Consider the following 24,849-nt stretch of genomic DNA (forward strand, 5'->3'; position numbering starts at 1 on the left):
ATGAGTTACAATCTCATGTAACTTAATCACAGACATGACAGACCATCAGATTTGCCATATTCTGTTGGTTAGAAGCAAGTCACAAGTCCTACCCACACTCAAAGGGAGGGGATGACGCTAGGGTGTCAACACCGGGAGGCAGGGACTCACTGGGAGTCAGTCACCTTAGAATCTGTCCATCACATTCTGGAAGTGGAATTGCCAGGTAAAATGGCGTGAACCTGAGTTTTGAGATTTACTGGTGAATTGTCCTCTGGGATAGTGGTATGAGTTTGTCTTCCCACTAGCTGTAAATGAAGAGGCCTGTCTGCAGTCTCGCCAATGCTGCCTATGTTCATTTTTTAAAACAGGATTTTTAATTTGATAGGGCAATATCGTATTCTGGTTTTATTCGTACTTTTCAAGAACTACTTTTTTCCTTTATTAACTAGTTATTGTATTTATAAATTGCTGATTCATATTTTTTGCTCATTTTTCTAAAAAGGCAGTTCACTGTTTTAATATAATAAGGGTTTTATTAACCATTTGTCATGCATACTTGAGATACTCGTTTTTAGGTTTTGTCATTTGTTTTAAAATCTCGGTTACAAAGTTATAATAATATTTAATATTTTACATGGTGAAATCCAACAATAATTTGCCTTACGATTTCTTCTTGGGCTCTTATTCCTAAAAAGCCCCTTGTTCCCAAATTAGATAGCTTATCATCTGAAGTTTATTTTTTATAGTTATTTCATGGTTTCATTATTTATCTTTCACTCTTCAATCCAGTGGTTCATCTTTCCGCCACCTGTCTCACCTGGATAATGGTGTGATAGCACCTCACTGGTGTGGATTCCTGACTGGGAGCAAGAGATATTAGGATCTCAGTGATACGGACAGAAGGATGGAGGATGGAAATACTGACCCAGTTATTGCAGATTTTTGCTTTCTTGCGTTGATTAGAACTTCTGAGACAAATTGTAGAATAAGAGATAGTCATAGGTGTCTTTGTTAAGAATGTCCCTAGTGTTTTACCATGAAGTCTAATGTTCTTTTCTTAGCTTGATGTAGATATTCCTTATCAAAATTTTTCCTAGTTCAGGAACGTTTCAAATATATCTGTAATGGGTATTGGCTTTGTGGAAGGGTCATTGATTTAAATATCTTGATATTTTTTTCTTATTTGACTTATTGAGATAAATCTCATGGGTTTTGGCACATTTATCTCTTAGTAAACTTTTAGTTTCCTTTTGTTAATATTTAATGTAGGACGTTGGCATTTATAATTAAAGTGAAATTGGTTAATGCTATAATAGTAATAATGTTATTATTACTATTATTATTTTTGTTGTAGCGTTATGCTAATCTAATTGAATACTCGAGAAACTGTCTCCTTTTTCTATGTTCTGGTGTAATTTATAAGGTATGGCATTGCTGGTTTTTGGAAGTTTGAGAGATCTTTCTCTAGAGTTGCCTAGGACCAAGGCTCTTAAAGTTAACTGTGTCACGATTGTTTAGATTCTCTGCCATCAATGGTTTAGTCAATTTATCTGCCTCTTGTGGTAATATGGTAACTTACATTTCCCCTACAAATTTTGTTGAGAGTTTAAAACTTACCAGGTAAAAGTTATAATAAGAGTTCTATAATATTTAAATCTAACTTTTGATCTTTGATTATATTCCTAATTATTGTATTCTATTTGTTTTCTTTTATCCTGGATTAAATATGATAAATTATCTATTTTATTATTGGTTTTCCAAGAATGAATTTGTGTATTTATATATCAATTATGTTAGCTTTTAATTTATTTCTAAATCATTAATGTCTTCATTTATTTTTTAGTCCTTTCTCCACTCTTGTTTTAAATTTTTTATGAAAATGCTCAAAAATACTCAAAATTAGGAATTATGTAAGGTGCTCTTATATACACATCACCTAGCAAGATTTTGCCACATTCGCTTCATCTTTCCGTTTTTCTTAGTTTTATTTGCTGAAGTATCTTAAAGAAAACCCCAGCAATCCTGTCATTTCATCCCTACATACTTCAGAATGCACCTCTAAAAAATGTACTCTTTATCTCTTTAGATGTCTTTCATGGTTCTTTTTCTACCTCATTGAATTGATTTTTTTCTTAGTTTATTCATTCTTATATAATAAGAAAAACATTTAAGACTATGAATTTGCTTCTCAGTACAGAATTAGCAGCACATATGAATTAATTTGCTATGTAATATTCTCAGTACCAATATTTTCAAAGTTAGCTACAGTCCAAGTTTTGATTCTTGGTCTAATAACTATATATAATAAATACATATATTCGTAAATATCCTTCTGGCTTTCTTGTTTAAATATCTAGAAGCAATTCTAGTTTTGTTGCAGGATGGTCTGTTTTGCAAGCGGGTCCCCTGGGAAGCAGCATCTGAGATGGAGATTAGTGTTCAGTGGATATATGAACAAGTGACCTTGGGGTTGATTGACACTTGTGAAAGGGACAGGAAGGAAGTAGGACTGGGCAGAGAGAAAAGCTGATCTGCAATAAGCCTCAGTGGAGGCCTCGACTGACCCCACAGACAATTCTGAAGCCAGGAGGAGTTGTCTGGAGTTAATGCCTTGAGGACAGGCTTTTATTTCCCACGTGATCGTTGAATGCAGGCTGCCTCGGAAAGAGGCGGAGCTTTGATGCCCCCTCCCCCGCACTTTTCCCCCGCTCCCCGCCCCAGCAGTGCAGGCAGTCCCTGGGCCTGAGGAGGCTAACAGCTGAGTGCAGTCTGCTGGCAAGACCCTCCCAGGGTTGAGAGAATCCACCCTTCGAACCTACAGGCGAATCTGGGCCGATCATCCCAGCCCTCATCATGGTTGAGAACTTATAAGTTTGGGGATTTGTTTTTCATAAATGATCCATCTGTGTTCAAGAATCATATTTATTCTTCAGCAGGCTAGACATCTAATACATACTCAAAGTATTAAGTATTACTCAACTTACTCATTCTTATCTAACACAATTTACTGAGGAGTGTTAAAGTCTTCTAAAATTGCGATTTGGCCATTCTCCTTGTATTTTTTATTTTCATGTATTTATTTATTTTTTTTACAGTTTCACTTTATATCTTTGAAACTGTGACATTCAATACACAAATATCCACAATATTGTATCTTTATTAGGGCGTGGATTTCCTGCCCGTGTAAAACTCCTTCTTTGAAAACTGTTTCTTTTTGCCCTGAATTCCCTGTTCATTGATCTTTTCACCCCTAGTTTCCTTTGGTTTGTCTGACGTATCTTTGGTCATACCTTTATTCTCAGCCATTTTTCTGTCTTTTTCAAGGCGTACCCCTTGTAGAAAACAATACAGCACATTTGGATTTTTAGTTTAGACCCGCGACTGAGAATACTGGTGTTTTAACAGTAGGATTTAACCACTTTATGATTATAGTCATAACCAATATACCATCTTATTTTATATCTTATTTTAATATTTACTTCATTTCCTGTTTTCTCCTATAGAAACTATATAATTAATTGTTATTTTGATTAACATCTCACTTGGCCGCAGTATATTTTTAAATAATTTTTCAGATTACATGAATTACAAAATTTCACCCTTTCGTTTTTAAATTATGGACTCTTTCTCTTCAGTTGGAATATTAGCTCCATGGAGCGTGCGATTCTTGGATCTTGATATTGTCCCCTCAAAACGGCATCGTTCATTATGTTTTATGTTGTAGAGGAGGAGTTTGAGGCTGCCTGGTTTTTCGTTTATTGGTATTAGCCCTTCTCTCTGCTTCGCTTGTAGAACTGCTTCATTCACACTGAAACTGCAAAAAAACAATCTCACCAAGATATCTAGATGTTTGTCTCTTCTTTTTTTCCCCGAAACTTGTTAAGTCTGTTTGATTTGCAGACAGAAGGAATTATTTAGCTCAGGAAATAAGTTTTCTTCATTGCATCTTGGTGCTCTTGCCTCTCCTCCTCATTCTACAATGTTGGATGCTGCGGATCCATTCTCTGTGTCTTTTATTTTTCCTTTTTGATTTACTGTTTCTGAATTAGGGGAGATTTGCTTGAGCTTATCTTTTTATTTGATCTTCTGTAATATGCGATCTACTGTTTGATGCTTCTATCGCAATTTTATTTTTCATTCAGCCAACATATTTTTCATTCCAATGGCATTTTCCAGTTTTATAGATACCCCTCTCTGATCCCCTCTTCCATTTGCATAAATGCAACGCCTTCCTTCGTCTTCTCAAGACAATTTCTGAACTTTATTCTTATGGTAACTCTACATCGTTGAGACTTCTTAATCCCCTTCTTCTAAATTTTGAGGTTTCTTTCACTGTAAACATAGAAAATTGTGTTAAATGTTGTTCTAAACGTTGTTCTCTGTTGGCTCACATTTACGGAGTGAGGTCCACATGTCTGATAAACTGGAAGCCCGTATGTGCTCTAAGGGGGATTTAGTAGATCTTTGACTGGATATTTCAGACCAGATGAAAGGAAAAGGAAACATTAAATTTATTGTAATTTTCCTTTTCATAGATTCAGCTGCTTAGAGAGATAAGAGAGGTAGCTAAAGCCAAAGATATCTTTGGCAAGGAGATCTGCCTGTGTGAAAGGTTTTATTTTTCTTGTGTGTAGGAAAGCCAGAAGTGGCAACAGTCTTTGGTCACCAAGATCCCAGCAGAGCTCTTTTTTCACGCTCCAAGTGTGACTCAGCGCCACAGTGGGTTCCACTTGTTGTGGCCATTGGCTCTGCTTCAATTTCCAAAGATACTGGCGGGTTCCAAAATTGTCCCTCGACGACTTCACGTCCCACCCTGGCTTCCGGCCAGGTGTTTGTAAGGGGTCTTTCCATTTGTTTCCAGGCCTGTTGTTTTGACGCATGAAAAACTTCCAGCTGAGTGTGGGCCTTCTTCCATGCTCTCCCTGTCAATCCTGTACCTTGCTGATATTCTTCTGTGTTCCTCTGGCTTGTGAGAGTTGCCCAGCCTCAGCTTCTAGCACAAACAGAGTGTCTTCAGGTTAAATACAGGAACAACACAATTTTCTATGTTTACAGTCCGTTGGTCATCTCGACAGCGGTTTGGAGACCACAAGGGGAGGGAGGTAGATAACTCCCTTGGGAAGTTCTTAATTGCCAGCTTGATTCCGAGTGGCGCCCAAGGGAATGATTGTTCAAGTTTAAGGGTGAAGGAAAGGGGAAAAGAAGCAGGCGGGTGCAGCAAGGCAAGAAGAGAGTGGGGAAGAAAGAAAGACACAGAACAGAAAGAGAACGAACCCACAAAACGGTCTATGTGCCCACTCGTGCCTTGCGATACCCCCCACTGCTCTGGCCAGCTGTGTTCCGTTTCCTAGGATGGTCCCAGATCCTCCGGTGGCATTTGAGGAACATGATGATGCTAAGGGTGCAGTTCTGGGTGAGCTCCTTGCTCATCCCCTTCACTTCTGCCACCCATCCTTCTGCAGAAAGTGGGCACTCAAAGGATTTTTGTTTTGTTTTGTTTTGGGGTCTGATTTCCGAAAGGTCTTAGAAATGAATTGTGTTGGGAGCAACAGGGGGTATCAAAACCAAGACAGATATCGATGCCCTCTGCTGGTGAAAACAATAAGTAACCACCTCTTTTTCTCCCAAGTTCTCCATTTGTCCTCTCTTTCTGAAATGAGAGTGGGAATATAGGGGCAGAAGGGGAAACAGAAGGAGGGAGAGAAGGAAAGAGAGAAAGAGACAAAGAGAGAGAGAGACTCTAAGAATTAAGAGCCATTATCAGAAAATAGATTTTTCTATCCAGAATGCAAAACAGATAGTGGTACCCTGTAAGTGGGGCTGGAGAGGAATTTAGAAGACACCACTAACCCTTCAGAATGATGATTGGATTTCTGTTGAATTTTTAATAGATGTCTGTGTGCCTTCCCATCACATTACAGTCTGGGTGAAAAATTATACCAGGCCCACCAAGGAAAATAGATCTGCGTGAACCAAGATTTCATTGCCAAGGGCCACGTTGTCACATGGAATTTCTTTATGGGTCAACATGGCTGATTTATTTATATATGCACCCTGCGGGTGTCTAGGAGGCCTCCTAGACTGGGATCATCATGGGGACGGCTGTCTTATCTATGCGTTCGTTGCTTGGACACATGGTGAAACCGCTGTAACATTTGCTTAAAAGAAGGAGAAGAAAGGTATGAAAATATATCTGGGCTGCTTCGGAGCACTCGTGGCCTGTGTCCAGGGCTGGCCGTTGAGATCCCTGGGTTTTCCTTCCATCTCCGTCAGTTGCCTGATACATACATGTGGGCAAGACCGTCGCTTGGCTGACTTTCAGTTTCCTCAACTGGAAAATAAGGTAATCATAGCCCCTGCTGGTCTAGAAGGTCAATGAGGTATATTGTGGCTGACATACTATGGGAGTGACTAACATGGGCACTAGTTAATAATACTATTACATCCATTTACTTACTCATTCTATAAACATTTATTGAGCAGCTACTGTGGACCATGCACTTTGATGGGCGTGATCAAGGGAGGCACCATCACTGTCATCGCTATGCTCAAAGTCCAGTGCCTAACAGATAACTAGCCTTTCTCCTCTGTCTTGCTTGTAGATTTGCTTCTTTATTCTTGAACTTCGAAACATTTACTAAGATTTTTAAGTGTTTGTGTTTTCTCATTATTTGTTCCCGGAACTTGCCAAGTCCGTTTGATTTGCCGAGAGAAGTTCTTCAGTTCAGCAAAGTTTCTTCATTATTTCTGCGGGCTCTGTTATCTCCTTCTTATTAGACAATGTCGAGTATCCTGAATTCATGCTCCATCTCTCTTCTTTTATCCCTTTATTTTTCACGTCTTCGTGGAATGCTACAAGGGTTCGAGGTGCTCAGGAATTCGCTGATGGGATTCCCACTTCCTAGTGAGACCCAGTCTATAGCTCTCTCTGGGAAGCCGTTACGATTCTCCCCCGCTGCCTTCCATGAGGGTGCAAAGAAGAGCTGAAATGGCCTTTTGATGCCCAGCTCTTGTCTTGATAACTTGCACCACTGGTTGAGAACAGGTCTCATCCACCTCGGTCCTTTATCCCAACACTCTCTAAATGCAAGAGCGCTGAACAGGACACCGAAGAAATTAAGAAAGTCAGAGATGGGGCTGGGCTCAAACACGACAGGTATCATCTCAGCCTTTACTCTTGGGACCAGCTGAATCAAATCAGCTCTCGTGGCCATGTGTTGCCACAGAGCTTCTCCTGCCCATCTCAGGGCACAAGAAAAAAGGACACTAAAGATCGGTGATGGTGTGGTCAGTACCGACACACAGCACAGTGCCTAGAAGGCACCATTTGTGTTGTCTATGCCCCAGAGCACACGAGAATCTCCCGGGGGCCTGGCTGGGCTAGGTAGTCCCTAAGTGATGAAATTATGGATGACTTCCCTTTTTTTTTTTCACTTTTTTTGTATGTTTTAAATGTCCTATAATTTTCATGTCTTACCACTAGTATGACTTGTATTATTTGTTTAATGAGTTTAGTATATCACGCATCCCTTCGAAGTTTGTGCAGGGCGACCAACTGGCCCCACTTTGCACAGGACTTTCCAGCTTTTAACATTGAAATTCCACATTTCAGGAACCCACCGCCTGCTCAGTCCTGGACAAACAGAGATGGTTGGACAGGCTACTAAGGTGATATGTAAACGGTGTGGCAGATGAATAACCAAATGAAAAAGAAAGTACTGACACAAACTCGGGAAAGTAGAAATAGAAAATGTCACCTGAGTCTGAGGCCGGCTTAGGACATTTGCCTTCGATACCTAAACTAAACCTGGAACTCGAGATCCACGTGTTCAGGGGTGGCCGGAGAGTGAGGGAGCTGTCCTCACCCACCCAGACCCAGGCGGAGGACACAGCGTGTAGAGCACGTGTGTTTCTTTTGTGTGTTGTGACCTCCCCCCACGCACCCCAGTAAAACATGACCTAGTTATCTCCATAGCTGGCTAATTAGACTGACAACTTTCACATGGAGAAGAGTGAGTATAGGGCTGGAGAGGAGGCCGGAAATGAGGGAGAGGGTGGAAGTCATCTCCCCTAAAGGACAAGGCGTAAATGTGAAGAATGGAGGAAAAAGGCACCTGTCTCAATGACAGGAGCAATAAGAACAATAGTGAGAGTGGCTGCCTTGCACGGATTGCTCATTGTGATGTAGGCATCATATTAAGCTTCCTACACGTGTTAGCTTCTTTGACCTTCAGGATAATCCTCATTCTTTGAGAGGTACTCATGTTACCTCCATTATTTAAGCGAGGAAACTAAGGCACAGAGAGGTGAAGCCATTTGCCTAAGACACCCAGGTACTAAGCGCAGAGCTGGGATTCAAATCCAGTTTTCTCTGGGTCTAATTATGTGATAAGCGTCACAGTCACAAATCTAAATCTGCATGATTTGGGTTAAGCCCCTTAACTTGTCTGTGCCTCGGTTTCTTCATCTGTCAAGTGAGGATGATAACCCCTGACCAATCTTACAGAGATATTATGAAGACCAGTGAAATGGTAGATGTGAAAGTAATAATGTTACTCATACAAATTATTTTCATATGATTTCTATAAGGTCGGTGATGTTTCAATTGAAGTACAGAAGAACAAACTGTACAGGTTCAAAAGACAGTCCTGTGATACGCAGCCCCTGGGTGTTTCTACGTTATACTCTTAGACAAGTAGGATAAGGGGCTAGGGGGACATTTGTCCCCAGGCCAAGATTTCTGTTTTCCGTGGCTTTCATAGGATGCCTTTGTGTTTTTGGAGGGATCTGAGGTGCAACGTGTACAAACGGAGCCCAACCTATGCCTCATTCGATTCTTGATTGAAAAATCATCCAGCGTCGAGATTCTCATCTATAAAATGGAAATAGTAGGACAGAGGTGGTTAGATGCTCTGGATGGTGGTCAGAGGGTGAAGAGTATGATCTGTGAAAGGAGAGAGAGTAAATAAGGTCTATTAGAACAAACCGACCTCTATCTGCTCGGTGTCATTTGGCCCTACGAGAGGCCTTGCCTTTGGGCAGGGGCAGGGGCAAGGGCAGGGGCCAAATGGTCTCCCTGGGACCCTCACCTCTAGGATGTCATCTGCCAGCATCGGTCATGAAACTGTAGACCTCAGAAGCTGGGAATGACCCTGGAAATCACCTGGTCCGATGCCTTCAGTTGGCAGATGACCAGTCTGAGAAAGACTCCAGGACTGCCCCAAGAACATAGAGCCAGTTAGTGGCAGAGCCGAAACCTAGAACTCGAGTTCCCTGACTCTCAGTTCACTGCTCTTTCCATCCGACCAACTGCCTAGAACGTAGTTGGAGTCCCAGGCTGGAGAAGCGGGTTGTGCAGTGGGGTGGGTGGGTGAAAGAGAGCTTCGGGCAGGCCTGATGAAGAGGGAAGGAGAGAGGGTCTGGAGGTGGGGAAGAGGGAGGTAAGAGGAAAGAGGAAAAAGAGAGAGAGAGAGAGAGAGAGAGAGAGAGCAAGCTAGGGAGGGAACAAGAGAAGGCAGTGTGATGGAGAAACAAGATTTGCAATAAATGTGAGGGATGCTATGGAAATTACTTTTTGAATGGCATTTAATTGGTTTATTAGTGTAATTCAGTTGCAGTTTGATTTGATTCAGACCTCCGATGTGTGCGATCCACCACCCACCAAGGACACTGCCAGCCTTTACGAACAGCAACAAATGGCAGATGGGAGAGGTGGAGGTGGTGGTGGTGGATGATGGACGGTGAGGGGCAGCTGCAGAGGAGAAGAGGAAGGGTGGACCGGAGGAAGGTGAGAAGAGACAGACGGAGGAGAGAGATAAAAGCGAAGGAAAGAGGAGAGATGGAAAAAGAAGAGATAAGGAATAAGAAAGAAGGCTGGGGACGGAGGAGGGTGACGAAGCGATCGTGAGAGGAGCAGGTGGGAAATCAAGGAGCCGGGAGAGACGGAGAAGAGGGGAGAGAGAGGAGGGGGAAGCAAAGACCTGGGGGACCAAGGAAGTCAGAAGTCCAGGTGCTGAGAGATAAGGAGAGGCAAACACAAAGAAAGGGCAACCAAGAAAGACAGGACACAGGGAGAGAAGAAGAAAGTATAGGAAACAGTGAGTCGCAAACACACACACGTGTGCACGTGCACAAACACATACGCACACACACACATACGCACACACACACATATGCACACACACACGTACGCACACACACACGTACGCACACACACACGTACGTATCCTGGGCATCTCACAATGCTCCTGAGGACCCATCGGCTGGACGTTCTCTGGATTCCTGATCCTCGGGACTTACACCAGGGACTTACCACCCTCCAGGCTATTTCCAGTCCCCTGAGAAAGAAGCCCTTCTATGTCATTGGCACTATGCCCATCTGGATGACAGGGGTCAGTGAGCCGATGAGCAGCTTCTCGTGGGGACCTTGGGAGATAAAAGTGGAGCTGGCGAAGCACAGACTGGTAGCATCTCAAAGCTGCAGAGACCCAGAGGTGAAAGAGAGCCCAGGGAAGAGAACAGAATCAGAGGCAAAGCTTCCAAAGCTGCTCGTCCAGCCTCCCAGATGCAAGTTGGAGCCCCTACAACAGGCTGTTGGAATGTGTCATACTGGGACTGTGGGCACAGGCTTTGAACCCGAACAGTCCCAGACGTCCAGCTTTGGCCAAGTCCTTTTATTGTTATTTTTAAATTTTTTTTTACACCTACAGCACCTGGTCTTCCTAGGTGGTCTCCCATCTAAGTACTAACCAGGCCTGACCCTGCTTAGCTTCCGAGATCAGACGGGATCGGACTTGTTCAGGGTGGCACGGCCGTAGACTTTGGCCAAGTCTTTTTACTTCTCCAAGTCGCGCTTTCTGCAAAAATACAGTTCAAGGTAGTCCCTGTGTCATTAGAGTTGCTATGAAGAACTAGGAAGATAAAAATGTATGGGGAGAATCCAGAAAAAGCTTGGCAAGTACAAATGCTTGATGCGTTATGATTTTTATGATTTTTATTATTAATAAAAGAGGGGACGTGGGACACCCAGCAGAGCTGAGTGGAGGTTCTCCCTAGCTGAGGTATGAGAAGAGCAATGTGGCATTGTGGTTATGAACGTGAACCCTACAAACCAGGATGTCTGGGTTTGGGTCCCAGCTCTGCCACTGAATGAACTCGGGCAAGTTAATGACCTTGCTGTGCCTCAGTTTCTTCTTCTGTGAAATAGGGATGAAACTAGTTCCTACATCATGGAATTGTTCATGAGGATCAAATACGATAGTACAGAGGACATGCTTAGAACAGGGTCTGGTCCGTGGCAGGTGTTAAACACGCATCAGCTCTCGGTATGGCTGAGCTGAGCTCTGAGGATGTGGAGACCGAGGACACATTTAGAGTCATGCAGTTGGTGCAGAGCTGATATTTGGATCCAGGACTCCCAGCACTGCCTGCTGGCTTAGGACTTCCCAGGACTCCAGAATCCTGTGCAGGCATCTTCCCACATTGCCACGCCTTCCAAAGATCCCCACCATTGCCAGCGTCATATGGCTTACTCCTCCTGAACGGACCTTTAGCCACATCTTTGATGCTTTAAAATGCCTTGTTTTGAGAAGGAGAGAGGACAGAGTGTATCACAACCCAGACTTTGGAACTCTCCGGCCTTTGTCACTGTCCCTCATCCCATGCACACATATACACACCCAGGGACACACACAGACACACCCTCTCCCTCCCTCTGTAATTACAGAAGCTAAGTTAACAGGGTTGGTAGCCATAGGCTGGGAGCACAAGCTGGATTCATCTCTAATGCTGATTCCAGGGATCTGTAATTTTCATCAGTGACACATGACTTTTTTACGGAACTGAAAAATGCACACACAGCGAACAAGCTGCAAGCCTGAAGCGCTCCTGTCTTGATCGGGACTAATTAATTTTATAAATAAAATAATTAACCATCCTGGTGACCCATTGATGGGGATAGGAGACTTGCTTTGGGCACCGTTAATCACCCCCGGGCTGGTTTTTAGGACGCCTTCATCTCCTCTCCGCCCGGCCTGGACAGAGTGAGAGAGAAGCAGGGATCCTGTGTCACCCACATCAAAGAGCCCTCGCCTGGGCCTCGAAGGGAAGAGGGAGATGGAAGCACAAGTGTGACCCTTAGTCAGCAAAAGGAAATCTCTTGGCTTCTCTCCACAGTGAAGCTCACCCAGGGAAACTTAGAGTTGGAAGGGACCCTGCAACCATGGGATAAGTCTGGAGGTCTGGTTTTGAATTCCTGCAGTTACTTAACTTCTCTGGAGTCTCAGGGTGTCAGCAGGGCCTGGAAAGATCATTGTATGGATGAAATGAGATAACCTGTCAGACATCCTAGAGCTTGATGGGTATCTTATAAATTATTTTTATATATGATTCACAGTTCTACCTCATCGTTGTACAGTTAAGGCCCTGAGACGGGAGAGAACTTGACCAGGGACACACAGTCAGTTTGTGGCAAAACTGGAACCAGAACCCAGGTCTTTTTTGGGTCTGTCGTTACTGTTTTTTGTTTGTTTGTGTTTAACTTCACCTGTATTAGTTTGTCTGAACTCTTTGTTATCCAGTATCTCTCTTGAAATATCCAGAACACTAATGATATGGTATCTCTTTAGCCTGAGTTATCTGGATACAATTTGGCTTGTGTTTCACAGGCATGAGGAAGCGGCGTAGTACAAAATGTGGAGATTCTGCACTCAAACAGGGCAGTATTTTATGGCTTGTCTGCACCATTTCCTTGCTAGGTGACCCTAGGCAAACCTATGAAAATGTCTGTTCTCAGATTCCTTATCTCTAAAGTGAAGATAATCATGGAATCTATCATATATTTTATGAGATGACCTATAAAGTGACATCTAGCAAGTATTTATATAAGTCAGCTATTGCCACAATAGCGCTGTGTAACAAATCCCCCCAGAACTCAAAGTCTTAAAATATGAACCATTTATTCTCACTCACGCATCTGCAGGTCGACTATGAGTCAGCTTATTCAGGTTGGGTCCAGCTGAGCTTGGGTTTTAGATCTGCTTTACATGCCTTCATTTCCTTGGACCAGGTGACTGACTGCTCAGGACAGTTCTCATGGGATGGTAGACGCGTAAGAGAGATAAGCAGAAATATACAATGTCACTTAAAGCCTAGGTTCGTAACTGGTACACTATCCACTCTGTATTGGCCAAAGCAAGTTATATGGCCAACCCCAACACCAGTGGGGTAGAGAAATAAACCTACCCCTTGTGGGAGGAACTCCAGGGTCATATGACAATGGATGTGGACACAAGGAAGCAGGAACGGAGAACGATAACACAATTTACCACAATGTACAATAAATGCTGTCAGTTCTTCCAAGAGACAACTGCCTGAACTCAGCAGCTTGAGAACTAATACTGCCTTATGTAGGCCGTAGCACTTGACAGTTTTCAAAGTGTCACTTTTCTCCAATGGTCTTCTATGTTACCCTCACCACAATGCTGTGGAGTAAGAACCAGAGTCCCCATTTTACAGCCGGGGAAACAGGAGCTCAGAGTAGTAATGAACTTGGCCCCAGATCACACACTTGGAGAGTGTGACAAAGCGGGACCGGAATCTGGGTTTCTCAGCCCAGCCCCAGATCAGGGCTGGGTCCGTGACCTCATAGGAAAAAGAGAGTACCCAGTACCCCGTTCTTGTTTTGCTTCTTCCTAGAATCAGATCAAAACATATTCAGCCAGCCCATGAGATGCAGGTGAGGGAACTAGATAGAGCAGCAAGGAAAAGCATGAATTATGAGCTGCGGGGGTTATTTTCACAATCTTTCCACAGTAGAATTCTCCAGATGCCTCCTAGCGTTTAATAGGAACTTTTGGCAAAGAGAGCCGGGCTCAAATCCCACCTCCAGCTCCTGTTTGTTATTTGATCTTGAATGTGTAAATTAACTCCTCTGAGCCTCAGTTCCTTACTTGTAAAATGAAGATAATAATCATTTCTACTGCATTAAAAAGGCTGTGAAGAAGACCCATTCATTCATTTGTTCATCCAATTAATACTTACCGAGTCCCTACTATGTGCCGGATATTGTTCTAGATGCTAGAGATGTAGCAGTAAATATAAGAAAGTCTTTGCCCTCGTAGAGCCTAAATGCTAGTGCGAGGAGAGAGGCCATAAACAGCTGTGCAAATAAATACACAGTATTAAAAGATGGCGGTAAGGGCTAAGGAGGAAAAGGAATCGGGGTTAGGGGATGAGGGAGAGCCTGGCATTGGGCAGGGTCCCTGCATCATGTTTACTTCTAGTATTTAAGGGACGCCTCACCGAGGAAGTGACATTCGAGCAAAGATTCGAAGGAAGTGTAGAAACAATCCAGGTGACATCTGGGAGATGTAAAAATGCAAAAGCCTCGAGGTGGGAGTGTGCTTGGCCAACACGGTCGGAACGATCTGAGAGAAGAGGAGAATGATAAAATGAGATTAGAGCATCGACAGGGGGCCGATTTGTGCAGTGATTTGGGGGCGATTATAAGGACTTTGATTTTTATACTTGGAGTGAGATGGGAAGCCCTGATGGGAAGAGAGGCGTGTGACACCATCTGACTTCGTTGAAAAGGATCATTCAGGCTTTGGGGTGGGAAATAGACTTGAGGGGACCAGGGCAAGGGTTTTATGGGACAATGCATGCGGAGCACTTAATACAGAGCCGGGTATGTTCTAAATGGTCAGCGGCGTGTTGGTCTGCTTGGGCCGTCATAACGGGATGCCGCAGACCAGGCGGCTTAAACAACACAGGTTTATTTCCTCACGGTTCTAGAGACTAGAAGTCCAAAATCAAGGTGTCGGCAGGTTCGGTCTCTTTGAGGACTCTCTCCTAGGCTTATGCATGGCCACCTTCCCACTGCATCCTCAGATGGTTATCCCTTGGTCTCTATTGTCTATGTCCAGAGTCCAAGGACACCTGCCATGTTGGATTAGGGCTCATCCATATAACCTGTTTTTACCCTAATTACCTCTTTAAAGGCTTTATCTCCAAATACGTTCTGAGGTACTGGGGAGTAAGACTTCAGCATGTGAATTTTGGCGACGATGCAATTCAGCCCATAACAAAGAGCAATAATAAAAGTAATAATAAGTTATTATTATCCTTCTGGTGCATTTAGGATCTCTCCTGTATAGGCGAGTTATGTACCCTTCGTATCGTGCAGCACCTCCCAGGGACCGACACGGGCTTTGAGCTTTTTCCAGCCCCATCCCCAACACCATTTAGATGACAAATATTTATTATGCACATCTTTGCGCCGGGTTCTGAGATACCGTGCTGAGCAAGTACCGTCAGGTCGCTCAGTTGTTCTGGACATGACATGGTTTCTTGAACCTTCACCATCTTCAACAGACTGTTCTGGATCTCCTTTCAAGAAGGATCTGCTGATCACCCACATGCGCCAGGCACTGTGCCAGGCTTTGGTAATGATAATGATGAACAAGGCAAGGCTCTGCTATCAAGGAACTCTTGAAGATTTGTTCCCTGTAGCTAATCGCATAAACAAACCCATTCTGACACATCGGTGGGTGTTAATAAATTTTCCTCTCGAGATAACATATGTGTCTTTTGGAGACCTTGTGATTCGGTGGAGTGCACGTGGTGGGATTTTTAGGCAGAGTGACAGGCCTGTAGGGGACCTACCTCTTGGCGTGAGCCCAGATGCATATTGTCTTGTATACTGGCTTACTTGCTGGTGTCTACCAGATGGGTGAGAACAGAAGTCACATCCGTCATTTTTTTACTACATATCCAGTATGTGGCATTGTGGCTGGCACACAGTTGGTGCTCCACAAATATTTGCAGAATAGATAGATGAACCTTAAATTGCACTGTCCAATATGGTAGCCACTCACCTCCTCTTGCTCTGTGTATTTAAATTAAAAACGAAATAAGGTTGATGATTAAATGCATTTATTCATTTCTTATTAAAATGAATAATCGTCTCCTCAGTCACATTTCAAGTGTTCGATGGCCACGCGTGTTCGTGCTACCGTAGTGGACAGCACAGATACAGGCCAGAGAGAGTCCCCGTCATCACAGAAAGCTTGCAAATCTAGAGCAATGGTTCTCAACCAGGAGCAATTTTACCCCCCAAAGGACGTCTGGCAGTGTTCGAAGATGTTTTTGGTTGTCCCAACTGGAGTTGCTCCTGTCATCTAGTGGATGGAAGTCAAAGATGCTACTTAATATCCTACAGTGCACAGGACAGTCCCCCACCTCGTGCCAACAATAGTACTAAGGCTTTGATGCTACTACGGGTGCCAGCTCACACATCTACAGTACTCAACAGTTTGCAAGGTTGAGTTATCCTGTGTAATTCCTCCAACTCTGGGAGGTAATTAGAGCTAGCATCATCCCCACTTTGTAGGGGGAAAAAAGCAAGGCTCAGAGATGTTATGTGTCTCAGAAGACAGCAGAAATTGAACTTAAGGGCCCATGTTATAGAGAGGCTGTTTTTTTCTCAGTTAAGAAAGATTTTTTTCCTAACAGTTTCTGGAAAGTGGAAGCAGTGTTTCCCCTCATTGAAGATATGTTGACTGAGATTACTCCATGGAGCTGTTTTTTCCCATAGTACTCCACAGAGTATTAGCCCACTCAACCATAAAACAAAGTTTCTATGGCCACAAATTTTGTTCGTTGCTTTCTTTTATTTGTCATTTTTCGTGGCCACAAATTTTTGATAAAAGCTGCATAACACATTCCCTTCCTGGGCCTCCCCGTTGCGCTTAAGACATTAAATGCTCTGATAAGTCCTGCAGCAACAAAATCTGGTTCTCTTTGTTTAACCTAGCGTTTCTCAATCCCATTTGAGTTCATGGCTCCATCCCCATGCCATGATAGAGGAGCAACCAAGTATTTATGTAGAATCAATGTTCAGTGAAACACATTTTGGTAAATGCTGCTTTATAGCAATCAGGCATGGAATGAAATATCACACAAGCTTTTGGGTATATCTGTACGTTATATCTATGTGGCCATGGGCAAGTCCCGGTGTTTGGGAAGAGTCATTTGGTGTGTCTGGATCTGGGCTAACTGACTCACCCAAGGCCACATAGCTAGAGTGTACATTTCAGACCTGGGCAGGCATTTATTTCATTTATTTATCATTTTCCTCTTTTTGACTCTTGGGAGTCTATTTGATTCAGTGTAAAGTCTTTCTCCCAAAAAGCCTGAATTAGATACAGTGTACCTCAATCATCTGTTCAATACCACATTCCCAAGGAGAATGACATCACTTGCCTTATTTAGACTATGTCACTGGCAACTGTTGAAGTATGGACGTAGATGGCTCCTATGTTGCAATCAGTGGGTGCCGGCTCATCCAAAAGGGAGTGGTCATAAAGTGAGTTTCAGCTGATAAGAGCCATGTGTGTCTGTCAGGTGTTACTTGGTAGGTGTTTTTGTCACCATGCAATACAGTGATTCCAAGAGTCACCTGGGGAGAGACCCTTGTGAATTGAAGACTTTTAAAGCTTAGCTCGATTCCAGCCAAGTACCAACAAAAAGATAATCTAGGATGTCCAACTGTTGAGAGGCAGAGAGAGGAGAGGGGACAGAACGGGAGAGTCTTTAGAGAACAGATACATTGGAGTTTAGGGTGCTGAGTTTTCCACAGTTTTGGACCCACATGATTATTCGTATGAGATATCGGAAGTGGCCCCATGGACACAGCATGAAGTACCACATAATAACACGGCGAGAAAGCAAAATTGCCCTTTCAATTCACTTCCTGTCCTTTCCATTGTGAAAGAGTTGTCTCGGTTTGGGACTACTACATTTTTAACACCTCTCATCTGTGCTCATCTTACGTTCTTAATAAAAGAAGGAGCAGGTATCAGGTTCAGAGCCTGGGGCAGTTGGCAGTGCCTAGCTGGAATTTAATAATGTTTCCACGTTTTCATCATATCTGTTTTTAAGGCCATCTTCTATTACTGAAAAAGACACTTATTTTCCATTGACAATTGTGGTGTGAGGTTGCCTTTAAACCAAATGTATTAAGCCAAAAAAGCAAATCAATTTCAAGAATAATATTAAGCAAATACTAGTACAGGAAACATTTGCATAAATGGACAAAAATCGTGATTGGTCTTGTGTGAGCAGCTGAGGTTTAGGACATATGTTTTGAAGGAGACATGGCTTTGGGGAAAGCAAGTCTGGGTTACATGCCAGCTCCATCACGGAACAGCTGTGTTGTCTTGATCAAGGCTTTTTGACTCTCTGAGTCTCAACTTGTTGTCAATTAGGCAGGGATAGTAAATTATCCATTTTATGTGGTTAATATGAAATGATCATATAAGGAACGTAGTAGGGGCTCAAAAGTGGCAACTCTCACTGTGCCAATTTTGTGACTAACTTATGGATTTATATAATACATGGTGCCTCTAAGGGTCCCAGGTTTGGAGTAGATTTCTTTCTATTAGATCCACATTCTAATAGTAACACTCGATGAGGATAGTTGAACCTTGAACAGCGTAGATTGGAACTGTGCACATCCACCTATACCCAATTTTTTGCAATTGGCCCACTCAGTTCAAACCCGCATTGTTCAAGGGTCAGCTGGGAGCTGGGAATCCACATATGTGGAGAGCCGACTGTCATTATGTGTGGATTTTCAACTGTATGGGCGGTCGGCGCCCCTAACCCCCACGTTATTCAACTGTACTCATTCCGTGCCAGGCACTGTTCTAAGCATTGGCCATATAGTATCTTATTTAACACTCCCAGTGACTCAGCGAGGGAGAGAATATTATCCCACTTTACAGATGAGGCACAAGAAGGTAAAGTACCTTATCAAAAGTCACATGACTAGAAAGCAGCAGAGGCAGTCCTCAAACCCAGGCAGCTTGCCTGCATGCTCTTAACTACTCTCATAGGTACCAGAAACTCCTACGTTTTATAGGCCAACAGTAAAGTTTTTGTTGTTGATGATGAAGAGAGTGATTGCATTAGTTGGTAGTCCTTTGGTTACCAGGAACATAAACCACGCCAAAATAGCTCCAGTAATAAAGAGGATATATGGGTTCTCATAACTGAAAAGGTGAATAGCTTCAGGTTTGCTGGATCCAGGAACTTCAACAATGCTGTCCCCCTCTTCGTAGTCAACCTCTCCTCTTGCCGGGACAAGGGGGCTGCCAGGAGCTCCAAGCTTTCATCTTGTCCTTTTTTAGCAACCTCTAGCAAAGGAGGTCCCTTCCCAGTGGTTTCAAGAGAAATCCCAGAATTGAGCCTTGCTGACTTAATTGGCCTGGTTTAGACAGGTGCCTATTTATGAACCAATCATCGTTGCCAAGGGCATGTGATGCTTGATGCTATGCTCATCCTTGAAGCTGGGATGAAGGCACATTTGCCTGAATCAGAGGGACTGAGAGTAGAGAAAGGGGTGGTCCCTCAGGGAAGAATCTGCTGCTCATACTGTAACAGCAGAGAATAAACACTCAGCAGGGAAAATTATGCCTCCTGTAAAATCTTACTTTCCATCTTCATAGAGAAGATTCATGGGCTAGGGCCCTGCACCAGGAAGGAGCAGACTGAGTCTTCATCACTTCCGTCTCCCTGGTTTGCTCTGTGACCTTGGACAACCCCATAAACCCGAATGTGTCTCAGTGTCTTCAGGTGTTACATGGGACAGTAACTTCTTGCCACTTTGCAAGACCATTTTAAAGAGCAGAGCACATGCAATAGTGTTATTTATAAATGTAATTAACATTGCAGCTTTTCCCCCCGCTGTAATTTCTATAAAAAACACACTTAAGTCCATCCAAGTTTTTTTTTTTCCAAATAGCTCATACCCCTCTCAAAATCCCAATTTAGCCAGTTCCTGCTGGATTTTTAAGATCTGCATCTCCTCACATTTGCTATGTACTTTCAAATAAGTGGTTTCGAAGAGTGCTCGTGAAATCAAATGACATCTTACCAAGCTGCCCGCATGCCAAGATACTACATGGCAAAAGCATGCTGAGTATTTTGTATGGACCATCTCATTTAGTTGTCCTGAAAACCCAGTTCTGTTGTGAGCAATATGAGTCAGGGAGAATATAGCACAGGACAGACAGTTTGAGATCTGGATCGCTGAGTGTAAATCCTGATCTGGCCTCTAATAGCAGCAGGACCAGGGCAAGTCACTTTAACCTCTGAGCTTCAGTACCTCAACTGTAAAATGGGAACACGGAGGCTATGTCATAAGGTTGTGGAGAGAACACAGTGAGCTAATAGATATAAAGGCATTAGCAGCCTGCCTTGCACCTAGAGGGAACCTCTTCAAGGTCATGCAGCAGGCATCAATCCCAGCCCTGTCTGCCTCCAGGACCCATGCCGTGCTGCCGTACAACAGAAACACTCCTGTTCTGGGACCACCCTTCGGCTCCCAGCAATTCAGGGTCTCTGGCCCCTCCAGCCTACCCAGGTCTGCTCTGTACACTCAGGCTACAAATTGCCTGCTGCAGTGTCCTGAAATAACTCTGCTCTTCCGGCCAGCCCCCCTCCCAGCCTCCCTCCCACCAGGCCCAGAATAGCCACATACATCTCGGCTCCAAAACAGTCTGCAGCATGCTTCCTCCCCTTTGATAATAGCTCAGCGGTGTCAACATGCTGGCAAAAGACTAGTTTTACAAGTTCATAGCCATGGTCTTACGTGACATTTCCTTGCAGCTTTACCTTGTATTAAGAGAACTGACGTCCCTTGTCTTACTTAGAATCTTCTTGCCATGGCCTGGAAAATCTTTGCCAAACCTGGTTGCTGCTCATTTTTATAATCTTATCTTATTCCTCTCCTTCCTTTACCCATTTTGCTCATGTCCTTCTCACCTCTTTTAAGTTCTTGAAACCCACTGAGCTTTCTCCCTCCTGCCTCAGAGACTTTGCACATGCTGTTCACACTGGCTGGGATGCTCGTACCCAGCCCTTTTTAAAATGATTATTTCCTTCTCGCCATTCAGATCTCAAGCAAGCCTCTCCTAATCACCCCTATACTTCCTTTCCTTTATTTGCACATATCACAAGTTATGACTACACATATTTTTCCAGAACACTTATTTCTTTAATGCCTATCTCCTCTACTAAATTGTGGGCTCCGTTATAGTAGACACTTTGTCTATCTCGTTCACCAAGTTTTCACCAGAGCCCAGAACAGTGTCTGACCCTTAAGAGGAGTTCAGTAGGTATTTCTGAAGGAGAGACGTGCTGACGACCATGTTATATGATAAGCATCATCACCCCTCTTCAACGGATGACAAGATAGAGATGCAGAGTGTCAAGGGATTTGCCAACGTCACTGCGAAGGCTGCAAACAGGACATAAGTGAAAACCCACATCCCCAGGCTCTCACTCCAGGGTTTCTTTCTACCCCCTAAAGTGGCTTTTATAACAGAGACGTGACCGTGTTTTTTCCTCACACGATGCCAGGAAGACTCCTTGGAAATAGACTCACTGAGCTAAATTTTGACTTATGGATAGGCAGTCACCAGGAAAGAAGATGGGGAAGGGTGCTCCAAGCAGAGGGAGCAGCAGACAGACACAAAGGCATGGAAGTGTCTCATAGCAAGCACTGAGCAGATAACAAATGTGTCCTTAACTTATTCACTCATCTACTCATTTATTTGTGCCACATTTACTTGAGATCTGCTATGTGTCAGACATTCTGGGGGGCACTAAAAATATATAGATAAAAAAATAACACGAGACACTAATAATACTAATTAATCTTTATCGAGCCCATATTGTGTCCAAGACACTATATTAAGTGTCTTAGATGGACTATCTCTTTTTTAACCCTTAAACAGTGATATATATGCTCCCTGAGACTGGTCCAGGAGTTGTCCCCATTTTACAAAGGAGTAGATGGAGGCTTAACAAGGTTAAGTAACTTCTCACGTCACTAAATGCAAAAGTGGAAAAGCTGGAATTGGAATCTAGGCATCTTGAGTTAAAAACCCAAATTCATAGCCCACTGGTCATCTTGTTCCTCCTATAGAGCTCTTCTGTGTAAGAGGGTCCATCATAATAGAGAAGATTTCCAGAATAGCTCAAGCATTCCTCGGGAGTGTGAGCTACTGTCAGAAATCTCTCCCCACTCGCCCCTTCTTCCAATGTTCCCTAGAGTTGGAGACCCACCCTCTCTCCTCCCTGGAGCACACCCTCTGGCCCCATTTCTCTGCCTTTCCCCCCTTCAATCCTAACCTTTTTCTTCCAGAGATTTTGTCCCCTTAACACCCTTCACCTTCTCTCTAAGATTGTTCCTGCCCATGACAGCCAAATTCAGTGCCATCTACCCCACCTGCAGCTGTCTCAAATATTCCGCGGGCTCTCTAGTTGAGAGGTCCGTGATCACCTTTTCCCCTGAGCAGTGCCAGACCTGGAAAAAACGGCCTTCACATCCTGCAGTTACCAACTGCAGCTATGTAGCTGGAGACACCTCCACCCAGCCATCCTCCCTGCCCAGCAAGCACAAGACCTGGAACAATAGAGCCGCATTTCAGAGCCTCTGGGGCAGTCCTCAGGCCTAAAGTCACTTTTATTTTGCTGTCGACTTAGAAAACATTGATTCTTCCAATTAAGTGTCCCCTTACCTACCCACTCGCCAGGGCTTATACTTCACATTCAGTCCCTTGCCAACTCTGTTGAAGAGACTCAGAGTGATGTTCATTCATGTGTTCAATCATTCATTCATTTATTCATTCATTCATTATGACAGGCACTGAGCTAGACTCTGGGGATACAACACTGAGCCAACCAGACAGAGATACCAGATAAGAACTTACCTGTTTCTCTCTCCCTCAGTGATGAGATAACAGAAGAATGATAGTTACCAAGGACTTGGGGAGCCAAGAAAAGCTTCCAGAGGAAGTAATGATTAGGACAAAGCTTGAGGTATAAGCAAGAATTGGCCAGGAAAGAGGAGAGGAGTATGAAGTATCCCCAGTGTGGGCAAAGATGAGAAAGAGCCTGGCCCACCTAGGGAAGAGCCACCCTGGCTATAGTGTGGGGTGGAAGTTGGGAGTTGAATGGGAGGGAGCTGGGAAAGGTGAAGGAAGAGATCGGATCCTCCTACATATCATCTTAAAGGTTTTAGGCAGTTGCATCTTCCGTGTGTCTCACATCAGTGTTAACCTGGCTGTGGATTTCTCTTTCTCTCAGGAGAGCTTTGTCCTCTGCAAGGTCAGATCCTGGTAACCCAGAGCATTGCCACATTCCAGGGCTGAAGTGTCCAGCATCTCTGGGGAAAGGAGAGAGGGTCCAAGGTCCCATTATGTTGGGGATCAGACAGAGATTTGAGCTGACTGGCTCATAAGCTAGTTCTCTTCTTGATGTCGATCCATCCCCTGGTGCTGAGGGAACATGACCAGTAGAGTGGAAGTCGCCCTAGGGAAGGATAAGTCCAGGCACTGCCCCTGACTGCTGTGCTATTTTGGGTGGACTTAACTTACTTTTTTGGACTCAGTTTCCCCATCGATAAAATGAGACGATTGGAGATTTTTTCAGCTTTGATATTCCATGAGTATAATGGGTATCAAGAGAAAATAAAATGGAATCTGAGATGACTGAGGCATGAAAACATCTCACATGTCAGCTCATGCGGCAAAAATGCTTCTCCCTTGGAATTATCTACTTCAGTGGACAGATATGGACAAAACAGCAAAAACAAAACAAAAACAAAATTTAGAAATTGCGCAGGAGAACCAAAGAGCCAAAGGAGAAGTGGCCGTTGATATGACACACCTATCTCACACTGTTGAACACTCGTGGGCATGTTCACATGTATCCACACAAGCATTCCCACATATCCACATGGCATGGATCACTATATATTCACATACCCCTGTCCACATACACAAACTTCCTGAGGATCTTTCTCTACCTCAGATGTTCTTTACAGGGATCAGATCTCTGTGAATGTTCTGAAGTTGTATCTGGGTTGGGGACACACACACACACACACACACAAACAACAGAATCAGTCCTTGTATTTTCTGGAGCCTCCACGAGGCAGAATATCCCAGGCCCTAAGGTATTCCACCTAGTTTCAGTGGAGACTAAGGAGGTGAGGTCTGAGTTAGCTGACTGGGAATTAATTGACTTACTCCATGCATTCTCTATAACTTCTTTGACAAGGCCCCCTCCCAACTATGGTCCAGAGGAGCATAAGAATGAGGGCATGGACCCCAGCTCCATAACACTCAACTTCTCATCCCATAGTAGGCCGTGGAGAACTGCTCCACATCTCACATTCCACATCATCCAGCTTCCTGAAGGACATAATGACCTCCAAAGACAGGTCTCTGGGATGAAATCAGCTCACTTCTGCTTTTATCGAACATCTTATCAACCTTAGTTCATAGTCTGAGATGGGAGGAAAAAACATAATTCTCGCTTGCCAACCAAATCCTGGCCACTGGCTAGTTTGCTTTAAGAACGAAGCACTGTGCTCCATCATTTTACCCCCACATCCTCCTAAGGACACCCTACTTCTCGGTCTCATTTGAGCATTCTTGCTCCCTCCCCGCACCTCTCAATGGAGTGTATGTGTGTGTGCGTGTGTGTGCGCGTGCGTGCGCACACGCATCAGCATGTGTGGCAGGGCTGTGTTCTCAGTGGCAGAAAAGTCCTTGAAGGTTGAAGGAATGAATAATGGAAGGAAAACAATCGCCACCTTGTCAAGCCCCAGACTGAAAATTCTTCAAGATGGACTCAAAAATAGCAATGTTTCCCGCTTGTTAATTAACTTGTGCCAAAGGTGAGTCAGAGTGTCCTTGAGCTGCGGAGGCTAGAAGAGAAAAAAATGTGTAGCCCTGCGTGTGCATTTGGGCGTGTGGGCAGAACTTCCGCTCAAACCCAGGGGCTTTGCTGATT

The 24,849-nt window shown here is 43.9% G+C and overlaps 1 protein-coding gene and 1 pseudogene across 1 annotated transcript in view; one reads left to right on the forward strand and one right to left on the reverse strand.

Moving 5' to 3' along the window:
- SRRM4 (serine/arginine repetitive matrix 4) overlaps positions 1–24,849 on the forward strand; it is a 144,538-nt gene that overhangs the window by 42,005 nt on the left and 77,684 nt on the right. The gene's annotated exons all lie outside the window — the stretch shown is intronic.
- LOC112477287 lies at positions 10,683–10,801 on the reverse strand (annotated as a pseudogene).

The sequence above is a fragment of the Pteropus alecto genome, unplaced genomic scaffold (genome assembly GCF_000325575.1).
Source record: "Pteropus alecto unplaced genomic scaffold, ASM32557v1 scaffold113, whole genome shotgun sequence".
In the NCBI taxonomy this organism is placed as follows: Eukaryota; Metazoa; Chordata; class Mammalia; order Chiroptera; family Pteropodidae; genus Pteropus; species Pteropus alecto.